Source organism: Echinops telfairi, unplaced genomic scaffold (assembly GCF_000313985.2).
Source record: "Echinops telfairi isolate 266 unplaced genomic scaffold, ASM31398v2 ScPeMD7_11;HRSCAF=52, whole genome shotgun sequence".
Taxonomy (NCBI): domain Eukaryota; kingdom Metazoa; phylum Chordata; class Mammalia; order Afrosoricida; family Tenrecidae; genus Echinops; species Echinops telfairi.
In genome coordinates, this window is record NW_022103908.1 from 8,826,796 (window position 1) to 8,844,869 (window position 18,074).

General features: G+C 42.4%; 1 protein-coding gene across 2 annotated transcripts in view; it reads left to right on the forward strand.

Annotated features, from left to right (window-relative positions):
* The window catches only part of KLF12 (Kruppel like factor 12), a 728,313-nt gene that overhangs the window by 209,975 nt on the left and 500,264 nt on the right, over positions 1-18,074 (forward strand). Inside the window, exon 1 of one of the 2 annotated variants that reach the window (XM_045287156.1) lies at positions 10-48. The exons of the other annotated variant lie outside the window; for it this stretch is intronic. The gene's annotated coding sequence lies outside the window, so the exon portion shown is untranslated. Of the gene's footprint in view, positions 1-9; positions 49-18,074 lie in introns of those variants that run through there. 2 annotated transcript variants of the gene reach the window in all.

Sequence of the window (18,074 nt, forward strand, 5' to 3'; positions counted from 1 at the left end):
GTGTAAGGGAAAGAAAACAATTTCTCCTGCCCTGCACCTTCTATACAGGTCTGTGCCGATTCCGTTTCTTATCAAAATAAACAACCCACTCCCCTCTTTTTTTGTGTTTTTAATTTGTTTTTTGCCATCCCCAAGCAGACCGTGTTTTCGTAACATGTTTTATTTTCCTTCTGTCATCGACTCCAGTGAAATCATTGGGGTTGGTCGGTGCTCCTAAAAAGGGGAAAGTATTGGGGAGCGGGCCGGGGGAGGGGGAGGCGATTGCAAAGCTCGTAGTAGCGTTGGTCGGATTCGTGGAGAATAAAGGTGGATTCTTAGCGCCCTCCCACCCCTAATTCTTTTTTTTCGAAAATACAGTGTTTTAAAGAACTTAACGAGTAACGTGTATTAAGCATTTCCCCCCTTACTCCGAGTGAAATGGTTGGTTGCCAGCTTTGCCCGACAGTTGGCAAGGATGACAAATGAAACACCCGGGCTGAACGGTGGGGTCTTGTTGAAGTAGTTTGCCCCAGCAGTCGAGGATGAATAGCTGCCGCACCGGGGCTGTGGGCTGTGGGTGTGCGCCCGGGAGCGTGGAGGAGAAGGGGTTAACAGGCCGAGATGACACGGCTCGCAAGAATAGTGGTCCTGGTGCTACATTCATTATTGTCTCCGGTCGTAATGATGTGTAACTGTCACTTGCTACAGTGCCTGGTTCATGGAAGTAGCCAAAGCCTGGCCCTTGGCTGTTATTTCCAATGACGGGGGGGACCCGGCCAGAGTTAACAGGGACAACTTTGCAATGTCCAGCCGGGGAGCTCTGGCCGAGCACTCGGACTTGACCTCGGCGATATTAGTTGGTGTTCCTTTTAGATGCTCCCCCCGCGGGGAGACTCAGCCTGGCTTTGGTGGGGCTGAGAACTGTCTATTACAACTTTGAAAACTTTCATCTTTCGGGAAAGGGTGGGGTGCACTCAACAGTTCTGTTTCGCTGTGCATTTGAGGCAAGAAGCAGGGGGAAAAGTACCAATTCCTTTGTTATGTGCGCTGCAGCTTCCCAACCCCCTCACCCTGTGCTTCCAGTTTTGCATACTTTAATAGTAATAGCCTTAATTCGCCTAATAAAAGCTGACTGTGTTGAGATAAGGAGTATTAGTACAACGGAATGTGTAATCTGGATAAACACTTTGTGTGGTTACCATTGTCAGCGCTCTAATTTAAATGTACAGATGAATTAAAGTGTCCTTCTATAGGAATTGTCTTAACCATTCCCTTGGCTCACAGAGTCCGAGTGGAAACCGGTTGGCGTTATTTTACACCTACTTCAATGTTCTCCCACTTGCCCTGTAACGCCAGGGAGGTGAGCAGCTCTATTTACATTTAGTGCGTGTGCATCTAGACCTCTTCTGCAGACATCTGCCAATCAAATGCACGTCATTCTGTAAATCCTCCTAGATGCCGCCAATCTCTTTTCTGACTGGAGGATAGAGTTGTTTAGGTTAAGTCAGTGCTTTGAAATAAATTTGGTGGCTTTTAGCAGGCAGCTCCTTGTGATGGGAATGGGAGTGGTCACTTTGAAGAGTGGGTGGACACCCTCTAAGAAAGAGGCTTTCCAGTGGGCATTTAATGGAAACAGTGACCTGCGCCCTCCCCCACTTCCCTCTCTTCACCCCAAAAGCTTGTCTGTGCTACTCACCCTTCTCATTCGCATGTTGTTTACATTTTTGAAAAGCACACAAAAATTGCTTTATGATAAAGAGTGATGTTTTTAGCTGGGAAAATCCAACCGTAAAAGCTTAGTAGCGGTAGATGTTGAAGGACAAACGTTTTAGTTGCATAAGTTGTATCTTTACTATTTCAGCCTGCTCAGTCTTGAGAATCAAAAGACATTAAGCCCTTTTGGAGTTGCAAACGGTGCAATTTGAGCATACAAGAATGGGCACACATTTGTCATGTATTCTGGAAGGCTGTTTATTGTACCTCTTCATTCATATCTATCATGAAAGATACTTAGATGGGTAAAATTTGGAATGTTTTTCCCTAACATTGTCATGCTTTATGACCCGGGACTGTTAAGTAATAGAGCTATGTCAGGCAAACAACATTTCTTCAAGGGTTTCTGTTTTGTTTTGAGACACAGAAGGTAATTTATCTGTTATTATTGGGAAATGTATATTTGAAAGAAACTCAGTGAGCGGTTTATTTTTTCAAGCTTTGTATTGTTATCTATGAAAATTGCTGCCCCGATGAACCTTTATTTCATTCCCTCCTCCCTCATCTGCCCCCCTCTGCCAACAAAACAAAACAAAAACAGAAAACCTTTCTTTCCAAAAAATGAATGCTATCGGGATGAAAACAGGTTTTGGTCTATAGCACTGGAGACCCTGATTGTAGCCACTCTGGCCCAGTGGTTGCCCACCACAGCTGGCTCTTATGTGTGTACCACAGGAGAAGGGGGCTGCACTGGCAGGGACCATCCGGCTTCTCAGGCCAAGAGTCAAACCAACCAGAGACCTCGATGTTCATTCCTAACAGCACACCACTGGGCCCATGGTATCCATAGGGCGTCTGGCCACTTAAATATATGCGTTCCTCAGGTTTTTCTTCTTGGCCTCCTGTGAAAGGCAAACACACCCTTTCATAGCCTTGAGAATAAATTTTAGGTGCTCTACCACGGAGCAGGTGGTTCTCAATGGAGTGAAATAATTTGGGCTTAAAGATAGGTGCGTTTTATCTCCACCAGCACAAGGGAAGGGCCAGGCCCCCAGGCACATTACTGAGGCCATTCTCAATTCAAGCCCATGCTAGTTAGGCTCCAGTATTGAGTAATCTTCCCCAGTGAGATGATAGAAATTGTTAGCCAGTGGGACATAGGAAGGCTCTGGACATGTCCACCGTGGCACGGATTGGAACCTACGGAGAGCACTCTATTTAGTAATCAAATATCAGTCGTCAAAGCACGTGAAGTTGAGGTGTCAAATTATTTGTGGTTCCCACCCGGTGAGAAAAGCAATCTTTCAATTGCGCCAGTTTAATAACGCTAGGAGAGGGTTTGCTCCTTCACACCAGACACATGAATTGTACAAAACCAGGATGGCCCATGATTCTTTGAGAAGTTTTCTTTGTCTTTCTGTGCTCCTGTTTTCCAATACATTCTGTTTCTCTGCTTGGGCTTCTGCGTTGTTTCATGAGGGCCAGCTACATTCTCCTAATAGTTTGATTCAAAATTGATACCCTACTTCTCCCCATCTCCCCCCCGAAAACAGCTTCTTGTTTGTAAATCATTCCTGAGGTGGGTTACAATTGCTTACCTCTCATTTATATTTAGGAGCCCTGGTGGTGTAGTGGTAAGGTGTTTGGCTGCTAATCACAAGGTTGGCAGTTCCAAACCACAGGTGGCTCCTCAGGAAGGGGAGGAGGCTTTGTACATCTGTAAAAAGCTACAGTCTCAGGAACCCATGGGGGCAGATCTGCCGTGTTCCCAAGGGTCACTATGAGTAGTCGGCATCCGCTTGGAGGGAGTACTTACTTTTGGAGACTACAGTAAGACAGCAGAGTGGAAATGGCTGAGTTTTGGCCCAGTGTAGCATTGACCTGTTTATTATTTTAATTTTCATTTGAAAAGCCAAGTGTCTCCACCTACCAACTATGCACCACTGTCAGCTTTAGGTATGCACAAACTCTAAGGGTAGAAATATGAAAATGAAATCACTGCCATAACTCATCTGTCACAAGCTCCCTCCCAGAAACAAAATGCAAGTAAACAGATGGGCCTTGCCCTGTGCCCAGAGAAGGTCAACAGCCTTAGGCTCTGGTTGACCTGCCTTGCGTGTAGATCCCTAGCCAGCTCTGGGAGCTGGCTGACTTCAGCTCCCCAGAATTCATTCTCAGGGCCTGGATGGGCCACACCCCGTCTGACGTCAGCCCTTAAGTTCTTGCGGTGGTGAACACATGCTGTGGATTAAATGGTTACTTTCTCTCTATATTCTCAGTAATTATGTTACAAAAGAATTTTTTAGTTCAGGGTATTTATTGTCCTGAAAGGGGCTACTTGAGTAGTCCTATTGCTCCATAAAAATTTGTTTTGAACCTGGCATTAGATTATAGGCCATTGACGCAAAAGGGATTCTGCTTTGGTGTAATGTCTTCGTTCTTGCCTTTTCTGTTTGTAACATAGAGTCCTATTTTGTTGTGGTTAGTTGGTTGCTTTCTTCTGTGGCTTATCTCTTGGTGTAGTTTTGCTTGTTCTTAAATGTAAGAATTGGACAGGTCCAAGTAGTTGTTTAGGTGGAGAGGAAGTAGCTGAGAACCCTCACGGCTGTCATGTTAAAAGGAACCCTTGTGGTGTGGTGGTTATGCATTGGGCAGCGATCTGCATGGTTGGCAGTTCAGAACCAATAGCGGCTCTGTAGGAGAAGACTGGGCTTTCTATTCCTGTAAGTAGTTAGTGTGTGTGTGTGTGTGTGTGTGTGTGTGTGTGGTAAACCTCCAGGTCACTGTGAGTCACCATGGCAGTGAATTTGGTCTTTTGGCTGTCATGTTGCAGGGAAGGAGACCAGGAGACTGCAGAGCTTTCTGGTCGTCTGCCTTCCCAACCCCAGTAGAGGCAGTGGAAGCTGGCAGAGAGGCTGTCACTCTCTGTGCTTGCTGGCTTGGACAGTCAGGAATTGTCTTCCAGGTGGGACACTGAGCATACTTATCAGTATAGATGGCATTTCACAGTCATTTCTGGCCTTGATGCATGATGGATGTGGAAGCTTCAAAAAATCCTTTGGAGAAATTGAAGCATAATAGAGCTGTTTGAAATCTGCTCATATATATGTATATATGTTGTCTGCTTATATATGTGTACTGTATAAACATACAGAGTGTGAGCGTGTAACTATGTATATATATATTATGAGGTTGGCACATTGCTTCCTTCTATTGTGCATAGGGTTGCTATGGGTCAGAGCTGATTTGGTGATACCTAACAAGATACATACATAAACATTCACTGTTTTTTGTTTATTGTAGGAACCTTGATGGTGCAGTGGTTAAGTGCTTGACTACTAACTGGAAGTTTGGTAGGTCTTTCCTTCTATAAGGGAGGAGGATGTGACAGCTGGCTTCCATAGAGATTTACCACTTTGGTGGGTAGGACAATGGTTTGGCGCTGTGTTGCTTACCAGAAGGTTGACGGTTAGAACCTGCCAGCCATTCCATGAGAGAAATATGGAATCTGTAAAGATTATAGAGTCAGGAACTCATGAGGCAGACCTGCTATGCTTGATAAGGTTACTATGAGTTGGAATCGACTGGATGGCAATGGGTTACACACACAAACACACACATACATATGTTTAGAATGAGTTAAGTATGTAGAATGGATCTATATAAATGTAATGGTACACACACACACACACACACACACAAAGAGCTCTAGTGGTGCCATTGGGTAAGCATTGGACTTCTAACCACAAGATTGGTAGTTCAAACTCATTATCAACACTATACGAGAAAGATGAGGCTTTCTGCTCCCATATTTACAGTCTCAGAAACCTTGTATGAGTTGGAATGTATTCAGTGAGTTTGATATATATATATATATACGTATATCATATAGGCTATATATTATATATGGATATATAGATAGATATGGATAAGTTATATATGCATATATGTATATATCAGGCCAGGTAAATGGGATATATATGAGTATATACTTCAAAAATTCATGGAAAAATGGAATTAAAAATTAATGAAAATTTCCCATAAACTTTTACAAGCTCCTTATATGCAGTTGCTGTCAAATTGGTTCTGTTTTCTGGAGATATGTGCAGATCACACATACACATTCTGTACATTATAACCAAGACTTCTAGTAGAAAGCATGTGTGTGCATGTGAATGCACCCAAGAGACTGAAAAGGGAGAAAATGCACTAAAGCTTGCTTGTCTCCAAATTTTTATGGATAATATTCTCACTTTTAGATTAACAGGCAGGTGAGTAAAACAAACAAACCAACACCCTTAATTGGCTGCCAAGAGAGACTATTATAAAAAGTAGAATAAAAAGAAATCGTAATAAAGGCCCTTATTCATTTTATCATCAGTCATCCATTCAGATTTGTATATCCTGGAAGAAGGACTGATTTAATGGATAGAACTATTTCAGCTTAGGCAGGTCCTCTTACTAACTCTACCTGACCTTGATCAATCTTTCATCTCTCCCGTTCAGTTCTCATCTGTAAAATGGGACAAATAATATGTTCTCAATAGGCCTTGGCAAGGTGAAGTGAGGTGACGTAAGTAAAATTCCCTTTGTAAGCTGTAAACTCTGGGTGCGGTACAATAGTGATTTAACAGGAAAATCACCCTCACTCCATCCCCTACCCCTGTCCTAAAAGGATAAACTTCCCTGCTTTTCAAAGTGCATATGAATTACACTTATAGAGAAGGAATTTCAGAGTGTGGGTAGAAAACTTCTGGCAGTCAAAGGTCATGAATTCCATTTCTGTTTCACTAGAGATGTGCTCTATGACCTTGATAAAGTCACTCTTAAAAAGCTCCTCTAAAGCTTGGAAGAAGCTGCTGGCGGTTCACATTTCTATACTGCAGGTCAGTCAAATCTGAGCTTTTAAAAAGAGACGTTAACTCAGGCAAATAACCAGTTTACATGATCATTTATAGAACAGAAAATAAGGATCACAACTGTTCTTTAGAGATTAGAAGCCTCCAGTGGACCTCTCATGAGACAAGTAAAATCTTTATCAGTGAGTCACTAGAAATGCCCTAATTCCCTTAGAGTGTCTTTTGAATTTGGATATTATACTTTAAAATACCGAACTGCAAAAAAATGAAACAAAACCCCCCAAACTCTGGCGATGCCACTGGTTAAGTGCCAGCTGCTAACGGAATGGTTGGCAGTTCAAAGCCACCCAGTGGCTCCCTTAGAAGAAAGATCTGGTGATCTGTGTTTGTCAAGATTGCTTCCAAGAAATCTCTATTGGGGCAATTCTACGCTGAGACCTGGGGTCCCTAGAAGCCTAAATGAATTGAGCAGTACACACCACCCCCACACACCGCACTTCAGGTCCCAGTGAAGCCACACTTTCGTTGATGAAATGATAACTAATTTTGGCTTAAGTTGTTTAGCTAGACTCAAAGATTGTTTCCAACTCAAACATAAGTTGCTCTTGACAAACATGATACAAAGTAGACACTAAAGAAAGGCAGATGATAGAGCTCTTACATGGTTATTTGAGGAAAACGGACACATTTGTATTCATTCACACGTCTTTCCACTGTGTGTATTTCTTTACACACACACACATTTGTGCAAATGAGCATCTCGTTTACCTCTTTTATCCTCAGTGACATTTTCCCACTGAGGAAGCAACTACCACAACACCAGTTTCTCACACTCGAAACCCAATACCCTTGTCAGGCAAACCAAGAGATTCAAATGAGCTGCTTGGTGTAACCCATTTCCCACCCTTTTCCGTGCCACACAGATGCCTTACCTAACTCCTGTTTGTGAGTCAAGTATCACTGTAAATGTCACTTTCTATGGGACTCATATTTATGACCCATTGCTTGTAAAAATGCTCTTCGTTCCAGTCTTTGGGATATGACCCCATAGCTCGTGGTACTCATTCTGGTGGGATTGCTTGTTGATTTGTGTTGGTCCCCTTGCAGTAATAAGCCCCATGAGAGCAGGAACTGAGTCTTCACAGTTATTTTACTGGCATTTCAAGCAGTGGCTAACAGCATGGCTGATATATAGTATGTACTGAAATATTTATTGAAAGAACACATTGAAGTATGGCCATTGTGCATCCAGCTAGCTATTCTTCTAGTGGATAAATGTCACCATCGTGGTCTTTTCCTACCAAACTTCTTATCTCAAGCTCCTCAGTATTTTCAATCCTCTCAGGCAATCCTAAATTCACCACATTTTCTTATTTATTCTACTTCTGACCCAGAGCAGCCTTGCGAGATATGGGGCAAACAGGAGTCAAACAGTGCTGAGTTTGAAACCTTAACTACCCAGATTTTAGCTGTCTCATTGGCCAGGGGAGGGCTGGTAACTGCAAGAACAGCATTTCGAAGCCACCCCTGCTCCTTGGGAGAAAGACAGTGTTTACTCCTCTTAAAGATTTGCAGTCTGGCTAGATCACTGGGGGCAGTTCTACCCTGCCCCATAGGTTCATTATGAGTAGGCATCAACTCAGTGGCAGTAAGCTTGGTTTTTTGAAAACTGCACAAGTTATCTCTCAAAGTCTCAGTTTCCCCCAAACCAAATCAAACTCTGCCATTGAGCCACTTCTGATTCCTAACAACCACACCACCAAAACCTAGCGCCAACAGTGCCATTGTTTCAGAATGCTTTTGAGCATTATAATGTGTCTGTCAAGCATTGCATGCAGAAAATCCTATCTGTACTTCGTACTTAATAAATATTAGGCTGCTTCAGTATGTGGATGACTTTTTTTGAAAATCAGGCATTCAAGAATGAGTCTTAGTAGCAAAATAAAAGTTACTTTTTATTCTGCAAAGACTGTACTGGAGAAGCTGAGAATTATGTTAGTTTATCTGATTTCTGTTCCTTAATAAGCAGGTACTGGTAGTCTGCCCTTTGTATGTGACTTTCATAGGATATGTGGCGTCCCCCAGGTGTCTTGTGGATACTGAGTTTTGATTTAGTATTGATGGATGCATGTTACTTAGCAGTTCTGTACTGTGATGCCGCCTGCCGCAGGTAAACTGGTTCACTTTGCCATGGTAACATTTTTCTTTTTTCCTACTTTTGGGGATTATTTGAAATTCTGATTGCTTTTTGCAGTTCATACTGTAACAAAATGAAGAGGGGAAAGGGAGAAAAGGGGAAGTGCCTCTTCTAGGAATGAGAAATTTAGGTCTTACTACCTTGACATACAGCGAGACAGAGGAATCATTAGGTGTGCTGAAAATGGTGAGTCCTACTGAAAGTGCTTAATGGAGTTAAGTTGATGCTTTGTGAAAAATAAGGTTACAAAACATACAGCATTTTATATATAGAATTTTAATGGCTCTATCTAATAGGTTGCATATGGTTTCAGATTTTGTCATTTCCCGCTTATCGGTGGAGATGGACTTCTTTGAAAACCTAAGGTGTCTAGGTTGGTTGGCTCTGTACATGCTGTCAGTGTGCACTATGTGTGACACAGGAGAATCCCTCATTTGTTTTTTCCAACAAGCTTTCATTGAATATGTACTCTGTGCCCTCTGGGTTCTACTTTGTAGGTGCGGCGGCTGATTCTCAGCAAAGTTAAGTAAGGCACTCCACTGTTGATAGCCAGTGAACTGTGGAGCAGGAATTTGAACCCTAGAAGGTCCTTGAACTCCCCCCCCCCCATGTTCCTTTTACCTTCCAGCACTGAGTATGATATTCCAGGGTTAATCTTGTAGTTGAGTGGAGCAGAAAATGGCTGTATAATGCAAATGAATATTATGGTTAGAAGCTGCATTATTTGATTTGCTGTAGATTATCTTGATACATTATATTTAGGAGAATTATGTTGTAACGCAGTAGTCAATTCTGTGTTTGTTGATAAATGTACTAAAAGTTATTATGAGACTTCATCTCCAAAAAATATTTTGGAAGGCCACTGCTACAGGACGTGACAGACTAGTGGTTAGAGTAGACCAGTCCAGTCCAGCTAATGTGCATTCTACTGTTGTATAAAACTATTAACATTTGTGGCATAATAAAAGTGATAAAACATGTATTATCTGTACCAAAAAAAAAGGCTTTATTATCTATTTGACTTATCTGGCTCCTATTCGGTGTTTGGAGCCCTGGTGGCATATAGTGGTTATGCATTGGGTTGCTACCTTTAAGGCCTGAAGTTCCAAACCACCAGCTGTTCCTCGGGAGAAAGGGTTTTCTACTCCTGCAAAGAGGTACAGTCTCGGACACTCACAGCGACAGCTCCACCCTATCCTGTAGGATTGTTATGAGTTGTTGTGGACTTGGCCGTGAGTGAGTGAGTTGCTCCGCAGGAGAAAGGTGAGGCTGTTTCCTCCCATAAAGGTTTACTTTACAGCCTCAGAAACCTCAAGTGGGCAGAGATGGTCAGGAGTTTGAACCTACCAGCTGCTCTGAGGGAGAAAGAGATGGGATTTGGCTTCCATAAAGATTACAACCTTTGAGAAGGGATATTGCATTCTGAGGATTGCAACCAATGACCTGAAACAAAGTGTGTATGAATTGTTGAATGGAAAAGGGATTCTTCCAATAAACGTTAAAAAGGGGGAGGGAAAACTTTGTGGACCACTTGCACTGTCTAATTGTACTTCACATCGGCTGACAACTTGGGTGTGGATCCATATGTGGAAATGGGCCACTAACGAGCTCAAGTTTGGGCGGAGAGGTAAAGGCATAGTAGGAAGTTTTAATATAACATCTCTGTGATCTGTAGACTCAGTGCTGTCGATTACCTAAATCAAGTTCCTGGGAAACATGTTTGCTTATGTCTAGGTCATCAAAACATTTGGGGCTTTTGTGGGCAAATGACACAAATCTTAACATGGAAAAAGGTTGAATTTTTGGAGAAAAAAAAAGGCAAAACTGTAAGTAGTTGAAAGCAAATTAAAACAAATTTTGGCAGCTGGGACAACTAATTATGAAGCCTCTTTTGTATTATCTTTGAGATTGATGACTTTATGGTGTTTGGGAAAATATCTACCATTTACTTGCCATATATGTGAACAGAAATTTTTCTTTTCCAGCAATAAATTCTGGGTGTACTTGGCCAGTTGGGCAGACAGTGTTACAATGAATCTGGAGGCAAAACCAAAATAGTAATATGACTTAATAAATTAAGTAAATACATCTTAGGTGAAGCTATCTAATGAAATATTTTCATTTTGCTGAGATCTGATGTTGCATATTTCAGTTATGAATGATGGGAAGTATTGTCAAGAGCCCCCAAATCCCTTAAATATAAGAATACTCTGTTTTGTAAATAAAAGGAAATGAAGAAAATTGAAAGACAGATTTTACAGAAGGACAGGTTCCATTACAATATGTCAGATAGGTTGCTTGAAGAACTCTTTATAAAGAAACTTTAAAGTGGATGTATATTTAAATGGTGACATCTTCTGGAATGTGCATTGGCTTTTCTGCATTAACAATAAAGATAGGAAACTCTAGTAAGCACACAGCATAATAATTTTATTTGGAAAGATTATCTAACAGGAAGGCAATGAACTTGCAGTGCATGGATAAGAATCGCTAATAGAATTCTCATTGTAAATGAAATGCTCATATAACTGGCCTGAGCAGAGGCTCTAGGCTGAAATGGTTACCTTATGCTTTATTCATAAGTAGCTTAGCAATTAAGGCAGGTGAGAAAACTTGGGAAGTTTGAGGGCCACAAACAGTTTGCTTAGTGCTTCACAGAGGTACTTTCACTTTCATTCTGAGAGCCACGTAAGATAGATGGGACACGTGCTACCCTTTCATCAATGTGGAGATGAGGATGTTCAGGCCAAGAGAAGGTAAACCAATTTTCATAGCAACCCCCAGAGGGCAGGGTAGAGCTACCTTTGTGCCTTTCTGAGGCTATAAATCTCTATGGGAGCAGAAAATCTCACCTTTCCCACAGAGCAGCAACTGGTAGGTTAGAACTACTGACCTTGTGGTTAGCAGCCCAGTCTTAACCCACTAACCTATGGGGTACCTGGTAAAGTAATTAGAAGGTAGTCAAGTCTGAATGGAGCCCTGATGGTGCAGTGGTTAAGTGTTGGGCTGCCATCCTCACGGTCAGTAGTTAGAAACGACCAGAAGCTTTGAGGGAGAAGGACTGGGCTTTCTACTCCTGTAAACAGTTTAGTCTTGGAAACCCACGGGGCTGGGGTGGTGATGAGTCAGCATTGAGAAAGTCTGAAACAGAGCCCTGATCTCCAATACCATTAAATAAGTTTTCTTCATCTCTGCTCACTGCTGCCTTCTTGAATTTCACGTATCGACTGCCATTCATAAACTGCACACTGTACCACTACCCCGCTCACCAAGGATGCATTAGGCCGGCTTGTCTAGAGAAACAAATCTAGGGACACTTGTCTATGCATAAGAAAGACTATTATATCAAGAAGAAACCTTTTATCCAGAGCCGCTCGAGTCCAATCCAGTCCAACTCAAGTCCAGAGACTCACGTAGCTGACGCAAACGGGGAAGCGAGAAGCAGGGGGGTCACAGGCCAGTGGGGGCAAAGTCCTCTGGATCCAAAATTGGCAGGAGCATGGCAGGGCACCGACAGCTTTCAGGGGTCAGGGAGGCCCCACATGGGGCCACCCCAGGAGGCAGACCGAGTCCCAGTGAAGGGGCAGCGAGGAGGAAGGTGTAATGGCAGAGAGAGAGCAGCTCCCAGAGTCTCTCACTCTGACACACATTGCTCAGGACCTCAAGGAGGTGTCATCCGGCTGTGACTTGAGTGACAAGTTCGACTCCACCCCTCACCAGGCGTGTCTGGTTGACTTAATCCCTAACTACCACAGAGGAACTTTCTAGACAGAAAAGAAAATTGTTAGGAACGTCTGCATCCCGCGAAAGAGGTGCCACTTTTTAGCTCATGTGAGATGGCCTGTGAATACTATTGGATTCATCCCTGTCTTCCAAAATGCACATACCAAAGGCATAATTCAACTTTAGACCTGGCTATAACAGCCCAGAAGGTGTGGTGTGTAGAAAGGCCTGGTGGTGCTGTGGATGAGGTATTGGACTGCTAACCTCAAGGTGGGGAGTTCAACCCCACCAGCCGCTCTGTGGGAGGAAGGTGAAGTCTGCTTCTGTAAAGACTTACCACCTTGGAAACTAGGGGGCAGTTCTAAGCTGCCCCATACTGCCTATCGAGGGCCAACGGAGGTACACTAGATTGTGCAGTGAAAGAAAGACATTTACAGTCTGTGATGAAATTTGAGGGGCTGATCCATCACTTATGTGCCAAGGTTTGTGCTAAGATTGGGGAGCACAAAGGTGAGTAAGATGCGAGGCTCTGTCTTAAAGTACCAGCCTTGTGTGTAGTCCCAGAGGACCGCAGCGTGTTCTCACTGCATTTATGTTCTTCTTTTAGGTTGCGAGGCTATTCTGCCCCTCCCGGTATACGCTAAACATTTTAGGATTCTTGCTTTTGTCGCATTAGCGTTCTTGTAATTTCATTAGAAAATCTCTTTCCCGTGAGACATGGGATTTTATACGTTTTTTTGTTCTTTGAAAAACAAAATAGATACGATCCCGCATGTATTGTGTATCTCATGTTTATGAGACGTTCTGAAGGCATTATCGCATTTAGTGTTTACAACCACTCATGCCTAGACATTCATGGTAGTTAACTGTGTGTTTATTATTATTTTATGACTCTCCTATTTTCAAAGGGGTACCAAGGCAGGCCTATAGAAATTGAGCTCTGCCGTGCATACATTCACTTCATGGGCAAGGCTTATAGGTAGAAATATTTTCTGTAGTTAGTATTTGGGGATTTGAAAAAACCTTTAAATTTCATCATTCACTGCCATCAGATCTATTCCAACCCAAAGCTACCGGGTAGGCTAGAGTAGACCTCTGTCTTCGGGGCTTTCTGAGACTAAATCTTTACGGGAGCATAAAGCCTCTTCTTCCTCTCAAGAAGCTGATCTTGCGGCTAGTGCATTGACTTGCAGTATGCTACCAGGGCTCCTTTCAAACGTCCTCAGTGCAACACTTTATCGCTGTCTTACTTCTTCTGTTCAACAAAGTAACACATATCCTAAGAAATGTCCTTGTACGTGTCCTTTAGTGCAAATGACCAAGTGTGCATGAGTGTGCTTGTGCACACCGAAGTCTTGTTTGTTTTATGAGTTAGTTACTCTTCACAAAAGGAGAGAGTTTTAATGGAACCTGGTTTTGGTTTTCCTTTTCCATGCAGCCCAAGGGAACTTCTTTGACCCAAATTCCATAATGGTAGGCCTTTATAAACAACAACAGCAACAAAAAACCATACCATTCCAAGGTCTGGTTAGTTCTCATGGGGCGTGTTAGTCTGGGTAGACTAGAGAAACAAATCCATGGACACACATATGTGCATAAGGAAGAGATTTATATACAAGAACAATTGAACATTGAGAAAACATCCCAGCCCAGTCTAGATCAAGTCCATAAGTCTGACATTAGCCCATATGTCCGATACCAATATATAAAGTCCTCTTCAGACTCATGAAACACATGCAGTGACGCCGAATGTAGAAGATCACAGGCCAGTGGGTAGAGCGTCTTTGGATCCAGTGTCGTTGGAAACATCTCTGCGCTGGCAGGGGTCTCTGCATGGCTTCTTCAGCATCCAGAGCTGCATCAGGGTGGGTCTATGTGTCTTGTCAGCTGCTATGTCTCCCAGGGTGTGAGCAGAGAGTCTCCCACCCCCAAGGAGGAAATACCGGAATTCCCAGAATCCTTAGGGGAAGGCTATGCCCACACAGAAGCCTCATTGGCTGTGACCTGATTGACAGGCTAGACTCTGCCCGTACTTGCTTAATCCTTAAATGGACAATTATATAACTACCACATGGGGTATCCACACATTAAATGATTGATGGACAATATACTTGGCCCTTGAATCACTTGAGGTTCGGGATACGGGTGGTGTAGTGGTTGTCATGCATTGGGCTGCTAATGGCATAGTCAGCAGTTCAAAACCACTCCCCCCACCTAGGGAGAAAGATGAGGCTTTCTACTCCCATAAAGATTAGTAGTTTCAGAAATCCACAGGGACTGTTATACCCTGACATAGAGGATTGCTGTGAGTTGGATTTGACCTGAAGGTAGTGAGGGACACAGACTCCCCAAACAGTCAAACAGGCACATATATTGTTTCCCCCAAAATTTACCTACTAATAGCCTACTCTTGACTGGAATCCTTCCCAAGAAGAGTCAACACATATCTGTGCCCTTATAGTCATTGGACAAGTCTTTTATTTTAGAAGGATTTTTGAAAGACTGGTCCTAAATGAGGTGGAAGTTGAAGTTGTCCCAAATGTCTGACCTTCGAAAGTGCCACACTCCAGTATCCTTGATAGTGACTCCTACCACCTCCCCATAGTATTCCCCCCCCATGTCCCAGGGCTCTGGAATTCACCGCAGCATCTCACAGAACTCTCAGACTACCAAGGAAATGGCTCGTGGTTGTAGAGACTGGCAATTCCAATTCCAAAATTCAGATGTCCTTCCGGAGGATCTTCCTCATTGTCACCAAAACGGGCCGTTGGCTCACACAGCTACCGAAGCTGATTTACCAGGTCGGGTAATAGTCTACAACTCAAGTCCCCGTCGCTGGAGATCAGGGAGAGGCAAGCCAGAGGTAGGATGCAGAGCAAGAGGGTCAACTCTGCTTAAGTTGTTCAACAAATGTATAGCGATGTGAAACATCGGCAAAGGGACACATGTTGAGTTGGCTATCTGGATCAGCAATCTTTAGGGATGGCGACTGGTGTCTGCCACATGTGACTCAGAATTTGTCTTCTGTACGCACTCCGCTGGGAAGGGAGTCAGAAAGAATGCATCCTGTCCACCCCCGGGTCTTTGAGGGACGTGTAGTTTTCGTCTTCTGACACGGAAAGGTTAGGTGGAGGACATGTCTCCCTTCGGTGAGCCAAGTCGGCCGGTTCCCTGAGCCCCGTCTCTCGCTTCTCTTACTTCAGCTGGCACTTTGCCTGTTAAGGGACCTGCTGAAAACCGGATGTTCTAGTTTTCACACAGACTCTACACCACAGGTGGAGAGGAGAGGATTTACACTACATCACAGAATGGAGGAGTACGGCCAGAAGGGCGATATTAAGTAATTAAGTACATCTAAATATGAGATAAAAAGGCCTTTCTCAAGAAGTGCTGTGTTTTGGGTCCTGCTGGTGTGACTGCAGCAACAGCTTCACACGTTTCCTTGTCTTTTTGATGGTGGGTAGTTCGTAGGCTGTCCCCTTTAACAACCACAGCTGCAGACCTGCAGCTACCAAGCAGTTCCACTCTTTCTTACCATGTCGTGACTTTTCTCTGCTTCTTGGGAGTCCTTCCACAGTTACAGTGGCCCTTTGCATGCGTCCCATGGTGTTATTAAAGGTTTATGGTATTGCACTGATCACACATTGAATGAGAACACACAAAACAAAAACAAACCAGGAGAAACCACTTTTTAATGCAATATGCAATTTATTGGAGAGACGAATTTCTTACACAGAATTGATGAGCATCATATTGGCAGTCAAGAAAAATAATCCGTGTATAAGGGACCCATGCAGTTCAGGGGCCACCCGTGTTTCATTTTTTTATCAACACCCCGAGTATGGGATGAATCTCCAGGGATAAGATTACTGACTCAGAATGGGTTTTTTTTGCCTTTAGATTTCATAAATATAGCCAGGTCAAATGTAGCCAGGTCGATTTCAGAAGGCAGTAGGCAGTTCACATTTCTGCCAGCAATTAGGCAAATTTGCTTTCCTTGAAATTGCATTAGCAATAGTTGTTAATACTTTTCCAGTCTGGTAGTGGTATGAGTATGGTGATACATGATTGCTTCTTTAATTAATGTTTCCTGAGTGTTAGTGTCTTTGAGGAGTCCTTGGGTGGTACAAAAGGTTTACATCTTAAGCTACTAACCAAAACATTCTCTGTGGCATCTCCCCAGGAGGCATTTTAGAAGGCGTGTCAACTAGTTCTGAAAAATAAGCTATTGACAACCAACCCCACAAGAACTCAGCCTTCCTCAGATGTATGGGGATACCCCAGTCAAAATCAACTTTGTAACAACTGATTCTTTAAAGTGACTTTGAACATTGTTTCTCTATTTGAGAGTCGATTGTAATGGCTCATCCAAGAATTGTCTTTTCATACTCTTTCTCTGTTTTTCTATTTGGTGGTTTCTCTTGTCAACTTGTGGGAGTTCTTTAAGTATTATCATTTTTACCCCTTTATCTTGACATCTACTTTGCAGATAGTTTTCAAAAACTGATCTTTTGTTTTCTGCTTTTACTCAAGAAGCTTCACTTTTAAAAAAGCAAAATGTGTTTTCTGCCTTTTTATTTTCAAGATGTGAAGTGTTGTTTTTTTCTTTTTCTTTTTCTTTTTCCCTTGATCATTTAGAGCAGAGGTTCCCCAACTTACTTGACCTACCATGCCCCTTTCAGAAATAAGCTCATGCAGCAAACCCCTGGCAGTGGAAAAACATTTGTATTGCAGCCCATAATCCATGATAAAGTTCAGGTAGGTGTCAGTTTTTCGGCCCGTCTGGGGTGATCCTGGCTACTTTGGGAAGCACAGATTTAGAGGTTAGCTTTTTAAATTGTTTATGCTTTGTTGTTGAGCCTATAGACAACAGAACACACACCAGTTCAGCAATTTCCACATTTTACAGTTTAGTAACATAGATTATGTTCCTGGAGTTAGGCAATTATCCTCACCCTGCTCCATCAGGCATTTTTTAATATGACATGTGAAATTTTTTTATAATCACTTCCCTCTCTCCTTTTGTTATTGTTGCCTTTTCCCCTTCTATTTTGGTTCAGGTTTTTCACCAGTGGTAAAATAGATGTATAATTTAATCTTAGATTTTTCCTCCCCACTTTGTCCATATCTTTAATTCATCTGGAAGTATTGTTATATGTGGCAACAATAAGGAAACCACTTTGATTTATTTTCAGGCACATACCCCTTTGTGCTGTCCCTATCATTGGCAAAACCAACCTTCCGAATAGAAGATTCATACATTTTCATGTTAAACGTTCTGATATGTACACATTTTTCTTTTAAAAATTATATTTTTAAAAACTTAAATTTTCTTACATGATTTTGGACATGTACTTAAAATTCATTATAGGGAGTATTTTATCTCTGGTTTACCCCTTCCAGGGATGAAATATACAAAACCCTTGTTGTGATTCTAATTGGAATAGCATTAAATCATATATACAACCTTAGGATAATTTGTATGCTAATGGAATCGTTCCATATTTCATATAATCCAGTGCACCATAACATGAATTATTTCTATTTTTTTCACACAGTTCTAAAATATTGATGTTTTATTTGTTGTGTGTGTTTTCTTTTAA